Here is a 24,828-nt window from a genome sequence, read left to right as displayed (position 1 = left end):
TGTCTGATGCTCCACCAGCTCATCTTTTATTTACCGCTGATTAACAGACGTGAAAAAAACAAGTTCCATTAGCCCAGTAAGTCTGTGTCAAAATAGGTCAACAACATGAGCAGCTCATCTTCCTCCCCATCGATGGGATTGACAGTGGTCTGCTGCTCTTAACCTCAATTGCTTAGCATGCAGTTCTGTTCTGCAGGAAGTCTTATCGACCTTCTCTCTGAATGCCTTGGATACACAGACTCTCCTGGGGGTTGAGAGGTCAGAGGTCAAGCTGATGGTTGGCTGCAGCCGTATTGTGTGTAAGGGGTGGCTGGTGTTTCTGTCATTGTGGAGAAGAGAGCAGCAGGATTGGACTGGCCTGACTGCACCACTGGGACAGACAGCTGATAAACAGGAACTACAACACACCTCCACTATGAACAGTTCTACAATTATAGTGTATTATATAGCTATTATAAGAGTTTATCTTAAATGTCCTCAACCTACAGGTAACAAGTTCCCAATGGGTAAAATAAAAAATTTAAAGATTGAGAAAAAAAGGTGGGCTGCATAAGGTTGAAAAGCGTTTGAAAATACAATTGTGCAATCTTTTTCAACAATCCATGGACTTTAAGCTGAGCTGGAATTCAGAACTAAATATTATAAACCCAGTCAAAGTTTCCTTAAGGACACAACTGTTGCCCCCCCCCCCCCCCCCCCMYATTTTAAATAATGTATAGCAGCCATGGTTTTAGATTCTAGATTCTGACAAATTTGCGAGATGAGCTGAGCCAGGTCCATAGTTTTCCAAAAAGCTGAATTTATTCATTACTTCCTATTTGCAGGTTTTCACATATCCAATTTTCATGATTGTCTTATTAAATTTAGGATCAGGAATGTGATATTGGAATTTTGATCCTAGTAGCTATTCATGCAGAGGAATGGAGAGGGGAATGTCTAGTGGATGGATGACTGAGATCACCTTCAAAACAACCCAATCAAGCTTGAGAATGGAATTATGATATGTCAAGTGAAGAGCGATGGGCATCCGTGAAGCCCCACACTGCACGAGCGATAGAACAGCAGAGTATGTTTTGTGAATGTATTTTCTCACAGTGCTGGATGCGCCTCAAACAAAACAAAAACAATAACAAATGTGCTGGGTCAAACAGTGGTGTTTTTTCACTTAATGCAGATTCCAGCTATAAATGGACATTTGTGTAGGGGTTGATACATTTTTATTTAGGGCAAATCAACTCAGACATTTTAAAGTAGATATTACAAACTTTAGAATCCTTTTTAAAGGAAATTTCCTGCAACAACAGGGTGGTCAAATTAAGATCCTACACCTGCACCTGTTCAGCGAATCATTTTATCATATTATTTACGGTTATGTGAATCATTTTATGTAAACCTGCTGAGAACATCCTCAACTGACTAATGCTGTACTGTTTAATTCCAAAAAGAGGGGAATGTAGGAGAGAATATTATAATTCTACAGAAATGTGTGTGCTTTCCGGTCAAGCTGAGACCCTCCACCTAGGTTCTATGGAAAGCCCGACTCCTTAAGATTTTAAGTTTACATAACAGGAGTCTGGAGCTGCAGTACAGGTAAGCCCAGGGCTCGCCAACCCAGGTGCTCTGTCTGCATTACTCTGGGGTGATGTCATCTTTCTGTCTGTCTGGTAGTACATGTGCCAAGTGTAGGAAGAACTATGTGAAAAAGGCTACTGTAAAATCGGAGGTGACCTCCCAGAGCAGTGCTGAAACATGTTAGCTGCAGCAGCAGTGAAAAACTTGGCAATGACAACAAAGCTTGTGCTGGATGCCACAGACACACACACACTCATAAGCCACGCGTATGCACACAATCCCGCACATACACACACGTGCACGAACAGATGCACACACACACACTACAATATACAGTGCCTTGCAAAAGTATTCTTCCCCCTTGGCATTTTTCCTATTTTGTTGCGTTACAACCTGTAATTTAAATGGATTTTTATTTGTATTTCATGTAATGGACATACATAAAATAGTCCATTGGTGAAGTGAATGAAAAAAAATTATGGTTTCAAAAAAATGTATTCACCCCCTTTGCTATGAAGCCCCTAAATAAGATCTGGTGCAACCAATTACCTTCAGAAGTCACATAATTAGTTAAATAAAGTCCACTTGTGTGCAATCTAAGTGTCACATGATCTCCGTATATATACACACATGTTCTGAAAGGCCCCAGAGTCTGCAACACCACTAAGCAAGGGGCACCACCAAGTAAGCGGCACCATGAAGATCAAGGAGCTCTCCAAACAGGTCAGGGACAAAGTTGTGGAGAAGTACAGATCAGGGTTGGGTTATAAAAAAATATCTGAAACTTTGAACATCCCATGGAGCACCATCAAATCCATTATTAAAAAATTTAAAAAATATGGCACCACAACAAACCTACCAAGAGAGGGCTGCCCACCAAAACTCACGGACCAGGCAAGGAGGGTATTAATCAGAGAGGCAACAAAGAGACCAACGATAACCCTGAAGGAGCTGCAAAGCTCCTCAGCGGAAATTGGAGTATCTGTCCATTGGACTACTTTAAGCCGTACACCCCACAGGGCTGGGCTTTACGGAAGAGTGGCCAAAAAAAAGCCATTGCTTAAAGAAAAAAATAAGCAAATATGTTTGGTGTTTGCCAAAAGGCATGTGGGAGACTCCCCAAACATATGGAAGAAGGTACTCTGGTCAGATGAGACTAAAATTGAGCTTTTTGGCCATCAAGGAAAACGCTATGTCTGGCGCAAACGCAACACCTCTCATCACCCCAAGAACACCATCCCCACAGTGAAGCATGGTGGTGGCAGCATCATGCTGTGGGGATGTTTTTCATCGGCCGGAACTGGGAAACTGGTCAGAATTGAACGAATGATGGATGGAGCTAAATACGGGGAAATTCTTGAGGGAAACCTGTTTCACCTTCCAGCAGGACATTGACACTAAGCATACTGCTAAAGCAACACTCGAGTGGTTTAAGGGGAAACATTTAGATGTCTTGGAAAGCCCAGAACTCAATCCAATTGAGAATCTGTGGTATGACTTAAAGTGGAACCCATCCAACTTCAAGGAGCTGGAGCAGAATGGGCAAAAATCCCAGTGGCTAGATATGTCAAACTTATAGAGACATACCCCAAGAGCAGCTGTAATTGCTGCAAAAGGTGGCTCTACAAAGTATTGACTTTGGCGGGGTGAATAGTTATGCATGCTCAAGTTTTCAGTATTTTGTCTTATTTCTTGTTTGTTGTCACAATAAAAAATATTTAGCGTCTTCAAAGGTATGCATGCTGTGTAAATCAAATGATACAAACCCCCCAAAAATCTATTTTAATTCCAGGTTGTAAGGCAACAAAATAGGAAAAATGCCAAGGGGGGTGAATACTTTCGTAAGCCACTGTACAACTCTTTAATCTTTGCCAATCCTTGAGAGATAATCTTCTAATGCACATTTCCTGCAGCTGAGTGGAGGAAGCAGCACGCCAGGGGAGAGCAGTGTTCACATGTCTACAGCACACAGAGGAATGAATCTGAGCACAGGGATTTAGCCACTTTGCTGCACTGTCTTTCAAAGTAGGACCCTGTTTGTTTGTTGTCATTGTTTGCGTTGCTGCTTCCATTGTCTCGGATGTGAGAGGCACATTACGCAATTATGTTCACTGTTGAAAGACGGGGAGAGGGGGGATGTAAAGATTGCAGGAGGGAGGAGGGTTGGAGTGGGGAGTAGTTTCTATCCTCACGCCACATGGAAGAAAGCTATTTTGGAGGCAATCATGTCAGGCGTGTGAATGGGGCACAGCGGGGGGTTTTATGGGTCCTCCTAATACTCAGAGAGAGCATAACCTGTAGCAGCACAGCCTGCTGTCTTTCTACCCCCCAGAGGAATACTATACAGATAACATGGCATCAGTCATCATTTATTTGTATTGTTCCTTTTATACTGTAATCTTGTTCTATAGATTCCCCCAACACATTTTATACTGATGCAATTGTAATACTTTGCTGTTCCATAGTAAATATATCACTGTGAAATATTTTCTCTAGATACACTAAGGTGAATGGAAGGTCAAAGGCCTCCCACCGCTTCCATTCCTGGCGACATTGGTGTGGCAGGGCCCGTTGTTAGTCTCAAGAGGTACAAGTGTACAGTGCGGTGCAGGGAGCAGGCACCAGGTAGAGCACCGGGGCTCCCAGGGGCCCTACGTACAGATGTGGTCAAGACAGTAGAGTGGAGGAGAGGAGAGAGGTGTGGTCCCCTGGACAGATGATTCCTCCCACCCAGGGCTCATCCATTTTTAACAGTACAATTAACAGCCTGTGTGATGCTGGAGTCCTGGCCTGTTGGAGGGAGATCTCTGGTGTACGGAGCAGTGAAGAGAGGAGAGGAGAAGAGCATCTACCTGTCTCCTCTCTGAGAGGAGTCGCTCTACCTCTCTGGAAATCAATAGCAGGCAGCCATGGGGTCAAAGCACAGGCAGTGTGAGTCAGAGACAGGATGTGCAGTATAATGGACCTTACCTGGCACTCCGGTCCTTTATCGAATCACTCTGCACTTTAGAACCCAACCCTGCTACCCTGCTATATGCTGAATCACTCTGCTGCACAGAAGATTAAAGGCACCATGCCCATTAATACAGTAGGATACTGGGTCATAATACAATATACAGTGGGGCAAAAAAGTATTTAGTCAGCCACCAATTGTGCAAGTTCTCCCACTTAAAAAGATGAGAGAGGCCTGTAATTTTCATCATAGGTACACTTCAACTATGACAGACAAAATGAGAAAAAAAAATCCTGAAAATCACATTGTAGAATTTTTTATGAATTTATTTGCAAATTATGGTGGAAAATAAGTATTTGGTCACCTACAAACAAGCAAGATTTCTGGCTCTCACAGACCTGTAACTTCTTCTTTAAGAGGCTACTCTGTCCTCCACTCGTTACCTGTATTAATGGCACCTGTTTGAACTTATTATCAGTATAAAAGATACCTGTCCACAACCTCAAACAGTCACACTCCAAACTCCACTATGGCCAAGACCAAAGAGCTGTCAAAGGACACCAGAAACAAAATTGTAGACCTGCACCAGGCTGGGAAGACTGAATCTGCAATAGGTAAGCAGCTTGGTTTGAAGAAATCAACTGTGGGAGCAATTATTAGGAAATGGAAAGTAAGTCGCTCTGGATAAGATTATCTGCTAAATTACAAATATTTATACATACAGATCTCATATTACTGTATTGATTTAATACATTTGAAACAGTTCTTTGCAACAAACTTTCTGAAATGAAACAATCAAGTGACAGATTTCAAACAAATACATGTCTGTCATCGAATAACCCCATAACATGATTAGATGGTGAAAAAAGCACACCAATCTCTTTCAGAAGTTCTTTAAACAATAAAAGCTCATTTACCAACATTTATGAAAATGGATATGTAGAGTTTCAGAATAAAACTCTTCAATTATAAAAGGTACGGTTGGTGCATAGTAATCTAGTTGCCCTGATATTATACCCAGATAGCATAGCAGCCAAACTGCTGTTATTCTCTAGTCTAGTCTTCTCTCTCCTCTTCTCTGAGTGGCCTCTCCTCTCTCCCTGGATTCCCCTGACAGTACTGCAAGAAACACATACCCCTGGTTTACCTGACAGGACTGCAGTGGAACATATGACTCTGGTTTCCCCTGAAGTACTGCACTGGAACACCTACCCTGGTTTCCCCTGACAGTACTGCAGTGAACACCTAACCCTGGTTTCCCCTGACAGTACTGCAGTGGAACACCTAACCTGGTTTCCCCTGACAGTACTGCAGTGGAACACCTAACCCTGGTTTCCCCTGACAGTACTGCAGTGGAACACCTAACCCTGGTTTCCCCTGACAGTACTGCAGTGGAACACCTAACCCTGGTTTCCCCTGACAGTACTGCAGTGGAACACCTAACCCTGGTTTCCCTGACAGTACTGCAGTGGAACATATGACTCTGGTTTACCCTGACAGTATGCAGTGGAACACATGACTCTGGTTTCCCTCCTGACAGTACTGCAGTGGAACACTTTACTCTGGCTTCCCCTGACAGTACTGCAGTGGAACCATAAATCTGGTATCCCCTGACATTACTGCAGTGGAACACCTAACCCTGGTTTCCCCTGACAGTACTGCAGTGGAACACCTAACCCTGGTTTCCCTGACAGTACTGCAGTGGAACACCTAACCCTGGTTTCCCCTGACAGTACTGCAGTGGAACACCTAACCCTGGTTTCCCCTGACAAGTACTGCAGTGGAACACCTACCCTGGTTTCCCCTGACACTACTGCAGTGGAACACTTTACTCTGGTTTCCCTGACAGTACTGCAGTGGAACACCTAACCCTGGTTTCCCTGACAGTACTGCACTGGAACATCTAACCCTGGTTTCTCATGACAGTACTGCACTGGAACATCTAACCCTGGTTTCCCCTGACTATACTGCAATAAACACATAACCCTGGTTTACCCTGACAGGACTGCAGTGGGACACATTACTCTGGTTTTTCCCTGACTGTACTGCAGTGGAACACCTAACCCTGGTTTCCCCTGACTTTACTGCACTGGAACACCTAACCCTGGTTTCCCTTACAGTATTGCACTGGAACCCTTAACCCTGGTTTCCCCTTACAGTATTGCACTGGAACCCTTAACCCTGGTTCCCTGACAGTACTGCACTGGAACACCTAACCCTGGTTTCCCGCGGACAGTATTGACTGGAACATCTAACCCTGGTTTCCCATGACAGTACTGCAGTGGAACACCTAACCCTGGTTTCCCCTGACAGTACTGCAGTGGAACACCTAACCCTGGTTTCCCCTGACAGTACTGCAGTGGAACATATGACTCTGGTTTACCCTGACAGTACTGCAGTGGAACACATGACTCTGGTTTCCCCTGACAGTACTGCAGTGAACACTTTACTCTGGCTTCCCCTGACAGTACTGCAGTGGAACACATAAATCTGGTATCCCTGACATTACTGCAGTGGAACACCTAACCCTGGTTTCCCCTGACAGTACTGCAGTGGAACACCTAACCCTGGTTTCCCCTGACAGTATTGCAGTGGAACACCTAACCCTGGTTTCCCCCTGACAGTACTGCAGTGGAACACCTAACCCTGGTTTCCCCTGACAGTACTGCAGTGGAACACCTAACCCTGGTTTCCCCTGACAGTACTGCAGTGGAACACCTAACCCTGGTTTCCCCTGACACTACTGCAGTGGACCACTTTACTCTGGTTTCCCCTGACAGTACTGCAGTGGAACACCTAACCCTGGTTTCCCTGACAGTACTGCACTGACATCTAACCCTGGTTTCTCATGACAGTACTGCACTGGAACATCTAACCCTGGTTTCCCCTGACTATACTGCAATAAACACATAACCCTGGTTTACCCTGACAGGACTGCAGTGGGACACATTCTCTGGTTTTCCCTGACTGTACTGCAGTGGACACCTAACCCTGGTTTCCCCTGACTTTACTGCACTGGAACACCTAACCCTGGTTCCCCTTACAGTATTGCACTGGAACCCTTAACCCTGGTTTCCCCTTACAGTATTGCACTGGAACCCTTAACCCTGGTTTCCCCTGACAGTACTGCACTGGAACACCTAACCCTGGTTTCCCGCAGTATTGCACTGGAACATCAACCCCTGGTTTCCCATGAACAGTACTGCAGTGGAAAACACCTACACCCTGTGTTCTCCCCTGACAATCGTACTGCAGTGGAACACCTAACCCTGGTTTCCACTTACAGTACTGCAGTGGAACACGTTACTCTGGCTCAACTTTCCACCCTGTCGCATTGTCTCCTGCGGTGTGCAGGGTAAATACAGCTGCTCCTTACCTCCCTCCTGCAGTAGGTTATATAGGCTGGCAGGGCCAGCTGCTGGGGCCAAGGGGAGTGACAGGGTGGGGGTGGGATGGGCTCAGGCGGTCAGGGAGGGGGCTCCGCCACATGCTCCTGTTGCCTGGGAGTCACCTTGTTGCTGTATGTTTGTGTGACACTCTTAGGGCACTGTGACTAGGTGGGGGTGGAAAAGGGTATAAACCCAATGTTTAGAGGGGTAACCATCACTTATGTCTGAGAGAGTAATCCCCCTGAGGCGGTGCAAGCTGTAATTTTGGTCTTGTAGAAGCTAGTGAATGACAATGACAGTAATCACAGCCAAGGCTGAGATATTAGGTTTCCATGAAGGGCAAAGGAAGGTGTTTGGGCAGGTGTTGGGTTAAATATATGACAAATTCTCATGAGAAAAGGAGAGAACATAGGATAGGCACAAGCAAACATTGAGTGACAAAATAAGATCGCTAAGAGGACACTTTCTAGTAGAGACTTTCTGTCGTTTCACAAGTTAGGTGTTGAGGATTTCAGCCAGGGTGTTACAAATCCCATTTCACAGCTTCCCGATTAAATCAGAGAGCGAGAGAACACGCTGTACTGTCAGAGGGAGGGAGAAACAAGGTGAAGGATTCACCATAAACCTGTATACACATCAAAGATACTGTATTACTGGTCTGGCATGGATGTTAGATTCCCTCAAAGGTTACTCAAAGGTCATGTAACACAATGAAATTCTGTCCTCCCTCTAAGCTTACCATCTTTTATCCATGGGGATCAGAAGAGTATATATGATGGATATAAAAGATTCCTGTCATTCTATCATAGTACCACTAATTCTTCATTAATTCAGTGCCATCCATCAGCTGTTACCATTCCAGCAGAAATCTAAAGTACCATGACAGTATCATTAAGAAGCAGTCAGATCTGAAAGATGGATGGAACATTCATGTGCGGCAATTATAATCGGCAGAGAAAAGAGCACGCTTTAATGTGTCACACTGACTGTATAAGAGTGGTTGTGTAGCCTACTGTATATTTTAAATGGTCGTTAACGTATGACCAAAAACATATTTGCGTCAGTACTACAATCAAATTGACAACGTGACATGTAAACTGTTTGAGCAGGGGTCTGAAAAGGAAGACAATGCTTTTATGTTGTATTTATTTAACCTTAATTTAACTAGGCAAGTCAGTTAATAACAAATTCTTATTAACAATGATGGCCTACCAGAAGGCAAAAGGCCTCCTGCGGGGACTGGGTCTGTTATTAAAAATAAAAATATAGGACAAAACACACATCTCGACACGAGAGAAACCACAACACTACATAAAGAGAGACATAAGACAACAACACAGCATGGTAGCAACACAACATGGCAGCAGCACAACATGGTAGCTAAACATAATGCTAAACATACAGATAGAAACAGCCAAACTGTGCTGTATATATGTGGTGAGTGTTCCATCACTATTATAAACCAAATCAATAATATCATATGCAACAGACTGAGAATGACTGTCAGGTTAGCCTTGAGCCCAACCATTGAACCTATCAGTGATCCTTATTGATCTCCAATAGGTCATAAATGACCATCAGAAAGATGGATAAAGAATGAAGAAGGGGTGGCACCGTATGGGTCCTCTCTCTCTCTCTCTCTCTCTCTCATATGTTACATTGCCAAAGCAAGTGATGTTAATAAACAATAGAAATTAACAGTAAACATTACACTCCAAAATAATGTGCAAATGGTTAAAGTACAAAAGGTGTTTGTTCTTCACTGGTTGCCCTTTTCTTGTGGCAACAGGTCACAAATCTTGCTGCTGTGATAGCACACCTTGGTATTACACCCAGTAGATATGGGAGTTTATCAAAATTGGGTTTGTTTTCAAATTCTTTGTGCATCTATGTGATCTGAGGGAAATCTGTGTCTCTAATATGGTCATACATTTGGCAGGAGATTAGGAAGTCCAGCTCAGTTTCCCCCTCATTTTGTGGGCAGTGTGCACATAGCCTGTCTTCTCTTGAGAGCCAGGTCTGCCTACGGCAGCCTTTCTCAATAGCGAGGCTATGCTCACTGAGTCTGTACATAGTCAAAGCTTTCCTTAAGTTTGGGTCAGTCACAGTGGTCAGGTATTCTGCCATTGTGTACTCTCTGTTAGGGCCAAATAGCATTCTAGTTTGCTCAGTTTTTTTGTGAATTCATTCCAATATGTCAAGTAATTATCTTTTTGTTTTCCCATGATTTGTTTGGGTCTAATTGTGTTGCTGTCCTGGGGCTCTGTGGGGTCTGTTTGTGTTTGTGAACAAAGCCCCAGGACCAGCTTGCTTAGGGGACTCTTCTCCAGGTTCATCTACCTGTAGGTGATGGCTTTGTTATGGAAAGTTTGGGAATCGCTTCCTTTTAGGTTGTTGTAGACTTTAACGGCTCTTTTCTGGAATTTGATCATTAGCGGGTATCGACCTAATTCTGCTCTGCATGCATTATTTGGTGTTTTACATTGTACATGGAGGATATTTTTGCAGAATTCTGCATGCAGGGTCTCAATTTGGTATTTGTCCCATTTTGTGAATTCGTGGTTGGTGAGCGGACCCCAGACCTCACAACCATAAAGTGCAATGGGTTCTATAGCTGATTCAAGTATTTTTAGCCAGATCCTAATTGGTATGTTGAATTTTATGTTCCTTTTGATGGCATAGAATGCCCTTCTTGCCTTGTCTCTCAGATCGTTCACAGCTTTGTGGCCTAAACATCAGCACCACAGGTAACTTCCAAAGTATGTATAGTTTTTTGTGTGCACTAGGGCAACAGTGTCTAGGTGGAATTTGTATTTGGGGTCCTGGCGACTGGACCTTATTTGGAACACGATTATTTTTGTCTTACTGAGATTTACTGCCAGGTCTGGCAGAATCTGTGCAGAAGATCTAGGTGCTGCTGTAGGCCCTCCTTGGTTGGTGACAGAAGCACCAGATCATCAGCAAACAGTAGACATTTGACTTCAGATTCTAGTAGGGTGAGGCCGGGTGCTGCAGACTGTTCAAGTGCCCTCGCCAATTCGTTGATATATCTGTTGAAGAGGGTGTGGCTTAAGCTTCATCCCAGTCTCACCCCACAGCCCTGTGGAAAGAAATGTGTTTTTTTTGCCAATTTTAACCACAGACATGTTTGTGTACATGGATTTTATAATGTCGTATGTTTTTCCCCCAACACCACTTTCCATCAATTTGTATAGCAGACCCTCATACCAAATTGAGTCAAAGGCTTTTTTGAAATCAACAAAGCGTGAGAAGACTTTGCCTTTGTTATGGTTTGTTTGTTAATTAGGGTGTGCAGGGTCAATATGTGGTCTGTCGTACGATAATTTGGTAAAAAGCCAATTTGACATTTGCTCAGTACACTGTTTTCACTGAGGAAATGTACAAGTCTGCTGTTAATGATAATGCAGAGGATTTTCCCAAGGTTGCTGTTGACGCATATCCCACGGTAGTTATTGGGGTCAAATTTGTCTCCACATTTGTGGATTGGGGTGATCAGTCCTTGGTTCCAAATATTCGGGAAGATGCCAGAGCTAAGGATGATGTTAAAGAGTTTAGTCAATTGTAATTTGTTGTTTGTATATTTTATCATTTCATTCGGGATACTATCAACACCACAGGCCTTTTTGTGTTGGAGGGTTTTTATTTTGTCCTGTAGTTCATTCAAGGTAACTGGAGAATCCAGTGGGTTCTGGTAGTGTTTAATAGTTGATTCTAAGATTTTTATTTGATCATGTATATGTTTTTGCTGTTTGTTCTTTGTTATAGAGACAAAAAGATTGGAGAAGGGGTTTACCCATGCATCTCCATTTTGGATAGATAACTCTTCGTGTTGTTGTTTAGTGTTTTCCAATTTTCCCAGAAGTGGTTAGAGTCTATGGATTCTTCAATTACATTGAGCTGATTTCTGACGTGCTGTTCCTTCTTTTTCCGTGGTGTATTTCTGTATTGTTTTAGTGATTCACCATAGTGAAGGCGTAGACTCAGGTTTTCTGGGTCTCTATGTTTTCGGTTGGACAGGTTTCTCAATTTCTTTCTTAGGTTTTTGCATTCTTCATCAAACCGTTTGTCATTGTTAATTTTCTTCGGTTTTCTGTTTGAAATTTTTAGATTTGATAGGGAAGCTGAGAGGTCAAATATACTGTTAAGATTTTCTACTGCCAAGTTTACACATTCACTATTACAGTGGAGCGTTTTGTCCAGGAAGTTGTCTAAAAGGGATTGAATTTGTTGTTGCCTAATTGTTTTTTGGTAGGTTTCCACACTACGTTCCTTCCATCTGTAGCATTTCTTAATATTAATGAGTTCCTTTGGCTTTGATGCCTCATAATTGAGTATTGCTCTGTTCAAATAGACTGTGATCTGATAGGGGTGTCAGTGGGCTGACTGTGAACACTCTAAGAGACTACAGTACTACTGCCAAGAGATGAGCTATAGGTGTACCTACCATAGGAGTCCCCTCGAAGCCTACCATTGACTATGTACATACCCAGCGTGTGACAGAGCTGCAGGATTTGTGACCCCTTTAATGTTGGTTATGTTGTCATAGTTGTGCCTAGTGGGGCATATGGGGGAGGGAATGCTGTCACCTCCAGGCAGGTGTTTGTCCCCCCCTGTGTGCTGAGGGTGTCAGGTTCTTGTCCGGTTCTGGCATTTAGGGCGCCACAGATTAGTACATGTCCCTGGGCCTGGAAACTATTGATTTTCCCCTCCAGGATGGAGAAGCTGTCTTCATCAAAGTATGGGGATTCTAGTGAGGGGATATAGGTAGCACACAGGAGGACATTTTTCTCTGTTAAGATCATTTCCTTTTGAATTTCTAGCCAAATGTAAAATGTTCCTGTTTTGATTAATTTGTGAGTTAGGTCTGCTCTATATCAAATTAGCATACCCCCTGAGTCCCTTCCCTGTTTCACACCTGGTAGTTTGGTGGATGGGACTACCATCTCTCTGTAACCTGGAGGGCAACCAGTGGGTCTGTCTCCTCTATACCAGGTTTCTTGTAGGATGACCATGTCTGTATTTCCGATTTATTTGGTGAAGTCCAGGTTCCTGCTCTTTAGGCCAAAGGCAGATGACCTCAGTCCTTGGATATTCCAGGATGAGATAGTGAAGGCTTTGTGTTCCATAAAATGTCCAATGTTGTTGGTCGTGTGGTTTGGCCTCAGGCCAGTAAGTGTGAGCAGAGCCAGCTGAGCATCTGGTACATGCCATTGGCTTGGTCTAGTGTAAGAGTGGGGGTTGGGCCTGTTTGCCTGCTCACGGACTGGGCGTATGTTTGAGTTGCCCCCACTCTTACACTAGACCAAGCCAATGGCATGTACCAGATGCTCAGCTGGCTCTGCTCACACTTACTGGCCTGAAACATATGTCTGATCTGGGGGGGCCTACATGGGGTGTAGGCATGGTTGACTTGGAGGAGGGTGTTGATTGATTGGGGTGGGGGTATGGATGTGACTGGTGGTGTTGTGGTCTGGATGCAGGTCCTCTGGGCGTTGGTCCTCTGCGTGTAGGTCCAGAGGGAGGTCCCACAGGTCTGGGAGAGTGTCTTGCTGGTCTGGGCGGGGGGGTTTGTTAATCTGTTGCACCCGTGTGAAGTGTTGGGGCTGCGTTTAAGAGCGATATCCTTTAGAGTCCGGGCAAAGGTGGGCGCTGCTGCCTTGTATAGGTAGACCTGGTCATAAAGGCTGTTCAAGTCCAGGGTGGAGTGGTGGGCCAGGTAAACATTTGGTTTTGAGGCACAGTCACGGGAAATACTTGTGTTTACCTGCTGTATGGTAGTAGGGTGGAAGTCTGTTCGTGGTAGCAGGGTGGAGATAACCACTTGTGCGTTGGGGAAAGTAGAATAATATTTTTCAATCACTCCCTTGAGTGCTGTGGCCACCCTTTCCTGCTGTGCTCTCGGGTCGTTTGTGCCTGTGTGTATTATTATGTGCCTGGGTGACCCTAGTTGGTCCTCAGACAGAAGGTCTAGGGCACGCTGGGTGTTTGGACACCAGAGTTTAGACACTCTGTGTTTGGGGAAAAGTTTATTTTCTTGTATATATTTCCCATTTGAGTCCATAAGGAGTACAATCTGTCTTGTGTATGTCCTCAGTGGGTGTGGGGGGGTTGTCAGGAGGGCCATCAGGGTGGCTGACAGGGGGGGTGGGATCCCCTGGGCTTGGGGTTTTTCATTTGTCTGGTTAGGGTCTGGGGTGGACTGTTCTGCTGTGGTGTCGAGACTTTTTTTCGGGAGCTGAGGTGGGCTGTTCTGCTGGCTTCTCTGTGGGGGTGGCCACCTCTCTAATGGGTTGTTCTCTGTCACACGTCATCCCCCTCACCCTCTCCTCCAGCACTCTGATCCTCTCCTCTAGTGCTCTGTTCTTCTCCTGCTCCTGCTCTTTCTCTTGTTGATGTTGTCTCACTACAGTCCAGAGTGCAGATATATCTCTTTCCACCGCCAGTTCTCCAGGTCTAGTTAAGGGGGTGTTGTTGTGCTGGACTGTTGTCTGGGTCTGTGGTGACTGGAGTGTAAACACCTGTTCCAGCTCCACCCGCCTTAACTCCAGCTGGGTGAATTTATCATTCATTTCAATGAGGGAGTAGTACCCTGTGCTGGGAGGTTGATTTTCCGCTTGGGGTTGCTCGTCTGTGGGGTTATATAATGAAAAGTCTGGTCTTACCCGCTCGGGGTGGGGGTATCTTTCTCAAGGGTATCTTTCTCTCTTTTCTATCTTTCTCCTGCTGAGCTATTTATTTGATTAGGGGAAAGTCCAGCTGAAACTGTTTGTGGTTGCCCTGTACCAATACTGTTCCAGACTTATCGAGATTTATATTAGCTGGCTCAGAGTCCTCGTTGTCTAGTATCCTGAGTTGCCACCAATCGGTAACACCCCCCCTCTTACAGAGGGCTGGTGTGCTAATATAGCACTGTGCCATGCCAGGGGATGGTGTGTGTGGAAGATAAGGTTGCTTATGTTCCCATTTTTATAATAGTCAGCAAAAAGTGTCAATTGATTTTTGTATTCGTTTTGTGTCTTATTATTCTTTACATACAGAGGGTACTGTATGTCAATTACCTCTGAACAGCGGGAGGCAGCTTCTAAGGCCTCTCCATTTGGTTGGGGCTCTCCTGCCATTGTTGGGCTCAAGGGCTTTGACACCTCTCGCTTCACACGTCAGTGCTAATTTAAGTTGTATATTTTTGTCCTAGCAAGCTTGGTAGCCTTAGCATTCAGTCCTTATAAAGTAAAATGTATCATTGTAATGTATTTTTCTTCTTGGCTTTTGAAAGTAAAAAATTCCAGGTTGGATGGTGTTTTCAGGTTTCTGTTTGTTTGCCAGAACATTTGCTGTATAGCTTGGGAATAATAATCCTTGGGTGTAGGAAGCGTTCCAGGTGATACCAAGTAATTCCGTCCAAAATCAGGTTGATAGCTGGATCTGCTGTTCTGTGAAAAACAGCAGATCGCTATCTATCCGAGTGGCTGCCATTAGGATGAATTCTTCACACAACCACAGGAAAATAAGTATGTTCAAGCACTTACTGTAGCCTACAGCAGCCTGGACAGTATGTGGAACCAGAACGATTATGGCCTACTATATATTCGATCTCGTCACATTTCCTGCAGAGCAGATTAGCCTGCAACCTCACGTACAATGTAATTATTAAGAGAAGAATTAGACGTTAATAGCACTTCTCTCAGACGAACATGGACAAATAACATAATTAAACTACAAGCAATGAAAGTATACCCTCTTTAATGAATGAAATGCATTTACCTAAGCCTAACGAGGTAAAGAGAACCAACGGAGAGACCTGAAAACAGGTGTGGGGGTAACCAAAGCTGCCAGGAAGAGGACAGCTGGTTGAACTATTCAACCACACAGCTGTGTATCACTCACATCAGTCATAAGTCACTGCCTTGACTCTTACAAGGTCAATGGCACATCTAAAGAGTTATTTTGATGCTGCCTGGCAGCATGACAGCCTGATTGGAACACACAAACATGACCTGACAGCAAATGTTGGGCCCGTATTTGATGTTTTGAGGTTCCCCTCTCCACACTCCAGTGCTCAGTGTAATTACACCCTGCTTTCTATTACTCACCTGCCAACTTCCTTCTGTGCCAGGGACTGTAAGGAGAGCAGGTCGGGGGAGAGAGAGAGGGGTTGATGAGCATGGTACAATCATTTTGGAGGAACAACAACAATCTAGGAAATACAGTAATCCTTCCACTGTGACATGGGAAAAGTGTTTCATCTTTATCAACATCCAGCATTAAAAAAAAGGACTCGGGGAAATCAAAGGCTGACCATAATTAAGCATAGCGTTTTGATTCTCTGTTCTCTGTTCTGTTCTCTGTTTGTACTGAGACACACTCTCTATCTGGATTTACAGTCCAAGAAGTAATTAAGGGAATGGAAACACATCCGTAATCACAAAGGCACCCAAAACGAAGAGACAAAAGTGAAGCAGTAAGAGAATGCCATTGTTTAGTAGTGAAAGGCTCTCCAGAATGAACTCTCTTCTTCAATAGTCACATCATTTTAACTGGCTTAATTACTCCTGTCTCCCAGGTGTAATCCATCACGCTCTGGACACAGCCTGGGATGGGAAAGGACTGGCTTTAATGGCTGTGTGACCAGACTGATCAACCAGGTGCATTCCTACATTTTATGTCTACATAGCTGTTGCATCTCCACACGTTCCCAAGTGTGCTGTAGAGCATCATGGGGGTTTGCATGTGTTGTAGATGATCACGTACTAGATATATGGTGTCAGATGCATTTCAATGACTACAGTATATGCAACGGACTCACTAATAATAAACTCTCTCAAATACAACGTTTGATTCTGAGCTGCTGCAGGAGCTATAACGACTTGTCTTCCACCTCTGTGGTGAACCATAGCTTATATATAGAGCACATTATAGCATGTACATGTATTACTGTCTGGTAATTACAGCCAGCTCTGGCCTCAGACCAATAAGGGTTTCAGTCGGTAGTTGTGGTATAGTATTGGACTGGACAGTGGGCAGGGTTGGAACCCTCATAGCCTGTGTCTGTCTGGATCACTATAGCCAAAAGATAAATCTGTTTCCACCACAGATCTATAATGAACAAAAATATGAACGCAACATATAAAGTGTTTCATGAGTTGAATTAAAAGATCCCCAACATTTTCGTGAAGCACAAAAAGCTTATTTCTCTCAAATTTTGTGCACAAATGTGTTTGCATCCCTGTTAGTGAGCATTTCTCCTTTGCCAAGATTGTCACGCCCTGACCTTAGTTCCTTTTTTATGTCTCTATTTTGGTTTGGTCAGGGCGTGAGTTGGGGTGGGCATTCTATGTTTTGTTCTATGTTTTGTAATTCTAGGTGTTTGGCCTGGTGTGGCTCTCAATCAGAGGCAGCTGTTTATCGTTGTCTCGGATTGAGAACCATACTTAGGTAGCCTCATTCCCACCTGTGCTTGGTGGGTAGTTGTTTTCTGTTTAGTGTATTGCACCTTGCAGAACTGTTCGTTTGTTGCTTTGTTGTTTTTTGTTCAAGCATTAGTATTTATTAAAAGTTAAAAGTGGACACTTACCACGCTGCACCTTGGTCCTCTTCTCCTTACGACAATCGTTACAAAGATAATCCATCCACCTGACAGTGTGGCATATCAAGAAGCTGATTAAACAGCATGATCATTACAAAGGTGCACCTTGTGCTGGGGAAAATAAAAGGCTGTTTTATTGTGTGCATTTTTGTCACATAGATTTGAGGGAGCGTGCAATTGACATGCTGACTGCAACAATGGTCATGTTTGATGGCCACTGGCACGTTGGAGAAGTGTGCTCTTCACGGATGAATCCAGGTTTCACCTGTACTGGGCAGATGGCAGACAGCGTTGTGTGGGCGAGCAATTTGCTGATGTCAACGTTGTGAACAGAGTGCTCCATGGTGGTTATGGTATGGGCAGTCATAAGCTATGTACAACGAACACAATTGCATTTTCTTGATGGCAATTTGAAAGCACAGAGATACCGTGACAAGATCCTGAGGCTCGTTGTCATGTCATTCATCTGCCGCTATTACCTCATGTTTCAGCATGATAATGCACAGCCCCATGTCGCAAAGATCTGTGCACAATTCCTGGAAGCTGAAAATGTCCCAGTTCTTCTATGACCTGCATACTCAGACATGTCACCCATTGGGGTGGCACGTAGCCTAGTGGTTAGAGCGTTGGACTAGTAACCAAAAGGTTGCAAGATTGAATCCCAGAGCTGACAAGGTAAAAATCTGTTGTTCTGCCCCTGAACAAGGCAGTTAACCCACTGTTCCTAGGCCGTCATTGAAAATAATAATTAGCTCTTAACTGACTTGCCTAGTAAAAGACATTTTTAAAAATGACCATGTTTGGGATGCTCTGGATCAACTTGTATGACAGTGTGTTCCAGTTCTCGCCAATATCCAGCAACTTTGCACAGCCATTGAAGAAGAGTGGGACAACATTCCACAGGCCACCATCAACAACCTGATCAACTATATGCGAAGGAGATGTGTCGCACTGCGGGAGGCAAATGGTGGTCACACCAGACACTGACTGGTTTTCTGATCCACACCCCTACCTTTTTAAAAAAGGTATTTGTGACCAACAGATGCATATCTGTATTCCCAGTCATGTGAAATCCATAGATTAGGGCCTAATTAATGTATTTCAATTGACTGATTTCCTTATATGAACTGAAACTCAGTAAAATCTTTGAAATTGTTGCATTTATATTTCTGTTCAGTGTATTACTGTAACAGACGCAGACAGTGAGTTCCATAAGCGTGAATACACGGATAAGCGTAGCATATGAACAGAAACAATACTCTCCGATGGGTGATAACAAAGGAGTGCTAGACAAAGGGGGAGTAATCAGGGAAGTGATGAAGTCCAGGTGTGTCTAATGATGAGGCACAGGTGTGCGTAATGAAGTTTGCCAGGTGTGCGTAATGATGGGTTGCCAGGACTGGTGGTTAGTAGACCTGCGAGCGCCGGAGAGGGGTAACGGGAGTAGACGTGACAATTACCTACAGATCTACAGCCTCAGGCACAAGTTCTGAAACACAGGCCTGAGGGAACTTTTGGAGCTTCGGGCAGAATATTAGTTCACCAAACCCTTTCAGGAGTCCAAATAATCATTGCCCTATACATTATATATGAGGACTCCATCTTGTCTGTAGGTTGCTGTGTCTATAAATGTCTGATGTAACTAATAATGTAGTTTCTAAACTCACAGGAGAAACCACATCTTCGTTTTTAAAAGCATTCCTGTGAGGCTAAGTCGCAAGAGTTCCAGTCAAGTGGAATGGGTGCAGGAACGGAGCGGAGGAGCTATTTTCAGCCAGCCAAGACCCAGGAGTTGTCCGTTCTGAGCACAAGCACTTCAGCTGTCTGAAAACTCACAAGAACCCTGCAGCCCACTGGGACTGATTACTTTATCAAACTGTTTCAAGATATGCACTCTGCATGCCATAGGGTTCACTGAAAGGAGGGGGATATAGCAGGAGCAGTGTACCTTATAGGGACAGTTTTTAATGACTACGAGACTTACATAACAGAAACAACTTGTAGCCCTTTCCTGCAGTCAAATTACCTATGGGTGGAATGTTATTCATATTTTTCAGCCTTTTATCATTTTAAGCTTCTTTTTTTTTTTTTACCTGCAGATAATCCTGTGTTTCTATGTCAAACGGTTTTGTTTTAGCTCAGTCTTCTGTGATGTATATAAAGTGTAATATTGGGATGCAAACTCAAAAATTGAATACATTTCAACTCTATATGACATGGTACAGGTGTCTTTTTTGTAAGCCCATAACCATGTGTGTGCGGTGTATACTTTTGTTTCAAAGTAGATTTTGTTTAAGACTACCAAGAAACACTCTGTGTGGCCCTGATTTATCCCACTGTAGTAAAATGTTACAGCTAGTTTTGAATGATTATCTAAGGCTATAACTAGGTCACAGAGTTTTTTTCTGGTTAGTTTTCACATCAAAGAAACACTCCTAGCCCAATGGATAGCCCTGTCCATAGTGGTGGTAGCTGGTCATTAAAGTTCCTGTCTGGAACTCTGGCATAGACTGAGTTGGGACGTCACATTGAGACATCAGAGCCCCAGCTTCCTCCCACAGCTCCCCCAGTGAAGGTGACTCCTCTCCTCCCTGCATTCCATTCCAAAGCATTCAACTGTGAAGTTCAGCAAAGTGGACACTGATTGGCTTGAACCAAGAGCAGCTTTTAACCCTATTTTTTTGCCCCCAGAAAGGGCCTCAGAAAGATTACCAGTCAGTCAGGGAGCACACTAGAACTGATGCTCTCAAAGCAGGGCCAAGTGGGTTTTTTTCTCCTCTAGATTAGCATTTGAAAGAGCTGGAGGAGGCTAGGGCCGAGGAGGGGAAAGCTAGGAGAACTTTGCCGGGTGGTGAGAAGCAGAGGTTTCTCTCACAGCCAAACTATTCTCCTGCCTCAGCCTTTGAGGGTGGCTGAAAAGGGCCTTTTGTCAGTCAGTCTCACTAACCTTATTCATCCCTATTATATAGAGCAGGGGCCAAGGCCTCTCTGTGCATTACTTCATCTACCTGTCACTACATACTGTATAGTACCCACACATTAATCAACAGGTTTCACTTTGAATTTCAAGATAGTTTGTCGGGGATCCTAACTGCAATTATTGAGCATGAGAAAATATATTTCTTGAAAGAGAAAGGGGAGACTACCAGTGTATACTGTTAGAATTAATATAATGAACAATCCCACTAGTTCATTTTTTTGTGTGGTAACCTGACGTGCAGAAGACAAAATTTCTCTACCCCTTTCAAAGTAGGCTAAACACTTTTTTTCTGGTCGAATGCCTCATGATGAGTTGTCTCGAGTGGTCAGACCATGAAATTCCAACCGACTAGTCAAGGTGCCCTACCCTGACTATGGCTCTGGCCTCCAGCCAAGATTCCCCCAAGCTACATGTCTTCTTTCTCATTACAGGGCGGTATTTGCCAAGCAGCTGTCACTGAGGAGATGTCGGCCGTTGTGTGTCGACAGCCTTGTAACCATGGAGGTATGCCCAATAGGAAGCATCTGAATCACAGCCTACATAATATTCACATTCACCACTTTTGGCTGTGGTCGACAAATGTTTGTTTTAGAGAGAGGCCCTACTTACACTGAACAAAAATTATATACGCAACATTTTCAAAGATTTTACTGAGTTACAGTTCATGTAAGGAAATCAGTCAATTGAAGTAAATTCATTAGACCCTAATCTATGGATTTCACATGACTGGGAATACAGATGTGCATCTCTTGGTCACAAATACCTTTAAAGGTAGGGGTGTGGATCAGAACCAGTCAGTATCTGGTGTGACCACCATTTGCCTCATGCAGCGCGACACATCTCCTCATAGAATTGATCAGGCTGTTGATTGTGGCCTGTGGAATGTTGTCCTACTCTTCAATGGCTCTGCAAAGTTCATGGATATTGGCAGGAACTGGAACACGCTGTCGTACGCGTCAATCCAGAACATCCCAAACATGCTCAACATGTCTGTTGTGTATGCAGGCCATGGAAGAACTGGGACATTTTCAGCTTCAAGGAATTGTGTACAGATCTTTGTGACGTGAGGCTGTGCATTATCATGCTGAAACATAAAGTGATGGCGGCAGATGAATGGCATGACAATGGGCCCAGGATCTCATCCCGGTATCTCTGTGCATTCAAAATGCCATCGATAAAATGCAGTTGTGTTCGTTGTCCATAGCTTTTGCCTGCCCATACCATAACCCCACTGCCACCATGGAGCACTCTATTCACAATGTTGATCAGCAAACTGCTCGCACACAACGCCACACACGCTGTCTGCTATCTGCCCGGTACAGCTGAAACCAGGATTCATCCACGAAGAGCACACTTCTCCAACGAAGGTGAACATTTGCCCTCTGAAGTTGGTTATGATGCCAAATTGCAGTCAGGTCAAGACCCTGGTGAGTATGACGAGCACGCAGATGAGCTTCCCTGAGATGATTTCTGACAGTTTGTGCAGAAATTCTTCAGTTGTGTAAACCCACAGTTTCATGAGCTGCCTGGTTGGCTGGTCTCAGACGATCCCGCAGGTGAAGAAGGCGGATGCGTAAGTCCTGGGCTGGCGTGGTTATACGTGGTCTGCAGTTGTGAGGCCGGTTGGACGTAAGGCCAAATTCTCTAAAACTACTTGATAGTTTATGGTAGAGAAATTAGCATTCATTTCTCTGGCAAGAGCTCTGGTGGACATTCTTTCAGTCAGCATGCCAATTGCATGGTCCCTTAACTTGAGACGTCTGTGGCATTGTGTTGTGTGACAAAACTGCACATTTTAGAGTGGCCTTTTGTCCCCAGCACAAGGTGCACCTGTGTAATGATCATGCTGTTTAATCAGCTTTTTGATATGCCACACCTGGCAGGTGGACGGATTATCTTGGCAAAGGAGAAATGCTCACTAATAGGGATGTAAACAAATGTGTGCACAACATTTGAGAGAAATAAGCTTTTTCTGCTTATGGAAAATTCAGGGATCTTCTATTTCAGCTCATGAAACATGGGACCAAGATATTACATGTTGTGTTTATTTTTGTTCAGTATAACACGTCTAGACAGAGGAGTTTCTTCATAGTACTACATCAACAAACTGGTGGAAAAAAATACTTTCACATAATTAGATTACAAACAATGTCCTATGAGTGGGGGTGAAAAAGCTGACTACAGCGTTTGCTGCACAGTTGTTTTTGTACTCAGTCCATGGACTGTGGCGTTCGCTACTCTATATTTAGCATTCTAGGGGTTTCTATACATCTGCATTAATCCACAAACCCATTACTGAAGCCAGTGCAGCACAGTAGCAAAAAAACAACTATTAGGGTAGAGTGGGGTAAGTTGAAGCAAGTGGTATTTTTGCCACCCCTTGTTTCTAGGAAACCATACACAAAATGAATCATGTGACCAAATATTTAGAAAGAGGTCTACATTTCATGGAGTCTGAAGGAAGAAACCACATGGAAAAAGGGATAAGCAAGTTAGAGGTTTCATGATGCTTGTATCTAAACCAATGTAGATCATTTTATATAAGCTACAATATGAGGTCCTAAACCTAGAATGAAAGTTCATCCTTGTAGCTGTGTGGGCTAATATAGTCAAAACGCTTGCCTTGGGGTAAGTTGAGCTAATAGCAATGGGGTAGGTTGAGCCTATGGCCACAATACCCCATACAAATGATTATTACATTTTGTCAGTTTTATGCATAATATTTTTACAATGTGTCATGCATATGAACTCAAGATATTGAATTGTTATTGTTACAGAGCCGACACCATCATGCCAGTGTATACAAATGTAAAACAAGCAGGGTTCCAGCCCCCTTGAGGCAGCGGCGTACCCACGGGTAGGCCTGTAATAATAAAAAGTTATTATTATTCAATATACAAATAAAAATGTATTTATTTTATTACATTTTTAAAAGAAATGCATGTGAGATGTATTTTCTATGGGTAATTTTAATATAATGTAATAAAGAAATAGTCCACGACAATCAAGTTGGCTTCCAACTATTGGTTACATTTAACATACGGTGGTTTACCTGAACAACCTGGCAACGTCACCTGGATAAACTTTGTAGCGCATAAGCTAGCAAGCTCTACCACGCTAGCTTACTCGAAATGACTCACCAGCTAAGGTAATTTAATAGTTCTAGCAATGGCAAACCAAATGACGATCTCTAGGTTTTTCAAAAAAAGACGTCTGGAGGAAAAAGAGTGGGTGTCAGAAAATTATTTGGATCAATCTACCGATATCTTCCAGAATGAGACATTTAACAGGTGGCGCCAGGATAGAAACAACCGCAATTGCCATCACAACCACCAATACCATGTTGAGCCAGGCATACTTGCCTACCCCACCGTCTCCTCTCGTTCTTGATGCTGCGGGCGGGGGTGAACCTGCAGTAGGTCCACCGACAGATTTCTCTGCCATTGATGAGCCAGCCTGTCAACCAAAGCTAGCAAAGTTCCCTTCAAGTATGATAAATGGCAAATCACGCTGCTTCTCTTCAAGGTGGTATGACCAGTTCGTGTGGATTGAGGTCAAGAAAAGCAAAAGATGCAATTCATTGTAAGTTTTGTAGGCCCTTTCTTGGGGCAAATGTCGAATTCAGATTTGTACGAGATGGATTTAAGAACTGGACACTCACAAGAAATGCTTGCTGCAAACACAAGAATAGCAAATTACATGCTAGCTAACTAGAAATCTTCAATCTCAAAGCATGACTCAGCTCATTAAGCCTGTTTTGTATTTCTATCTCGCAATGCCACGCTTATGAGCCCTGAAATTCAGAACGAGTTGCTGGAGTGTGCAGCGTCATTGTTACTGTGCAGGATAAAAGATGAAGTTCATTCTGCTCCTTCCACTTATTTCGCCATACTAGCAGATGAATATAAAGATCAATCTAAACGAGAACTTATTGCTGTGTGCATCCGATACATTCATGCTAAAATGATTAAAGAAATAGATGTTGGGTTTATGGAAACTGCTGATTTGTCTGCACAAGGAATTTCTGGAGAAATACTTCAAGTGTTGCAACCCCTGGAGTTGGATCCCACTCTGTGTGTGGGTTTTTGTTTCGATGGCGCTTCAGTCATGTCAGGGAACAGAGGGGTACATGTCCTACTAAAGCAAACATTTAAGCAAGCGGTATATGTGCATTGCAACTCCCACCGTTTGAATTTGGTTCTGTGCATCGCGGCAAAGGTATCGGGAGACGTCAGTACTTTTTTTTGACACAGTAAACCAGCTGCACACATTTATGAGTGGATCCCACAGACATGCTCTATTCATAGAAGTACAGAAAGAGTTGCATCCC

General features: G+C 43.7%; 1 long non-coding RNA gene across 2 annotated transcripts; it reads left to right on the top strand.

The window, feature by feature from the left end:
• Positions 1 to 4,789: 4,789 nt before the first annotated feature.
• LOC111961156 (uncharacterized) lies at positions 4,790 to 19,773 on the top strand. 2 transcript variants are annotated; one of them, XR_011476524.1, is made up of 4 exons: positions 4,790 to 5,139; positions 16,496 to 16,577; positions 18,350 to 18,543; positions 19,188 to 19,773. It is a non-coding gene; the product is annotated as an uncharacterized lncRNA (long non-coding RNA). The 2 variants fall into 2 exon arrangements; XR_002876959.2 differs by lacking the exon at positions 18,350 to 18,543 and having other exon boundaries at positions 4,832 to 5,139.
• The last annotated feature ends 5,055 nt before the right edge of the window (positions 19,774 to 24,828 follow it).

The sequence above is a fragment of the Salvelinus sp. IW2-2015 genome, linkage group LG4q.1:29 (assembly GCF_002910315.2).
Source record: "Salvelinus sp. IW2-2015 linkage group LG4q.1:29, ASM291031v2, whole genome shotgun sequence".
Taxonomy (NCBI): Eukaryota; Metazoa; Chordata; class Actinopteri; order Salmoniformes; family Salmonidae; genus Salvelinus; species Salvelinus sp. IW2-2015.
Note: the sequence above shows the minus strand (reverse complement) of the source record. Positions and strands in the feature narration are given on the sequence as shown.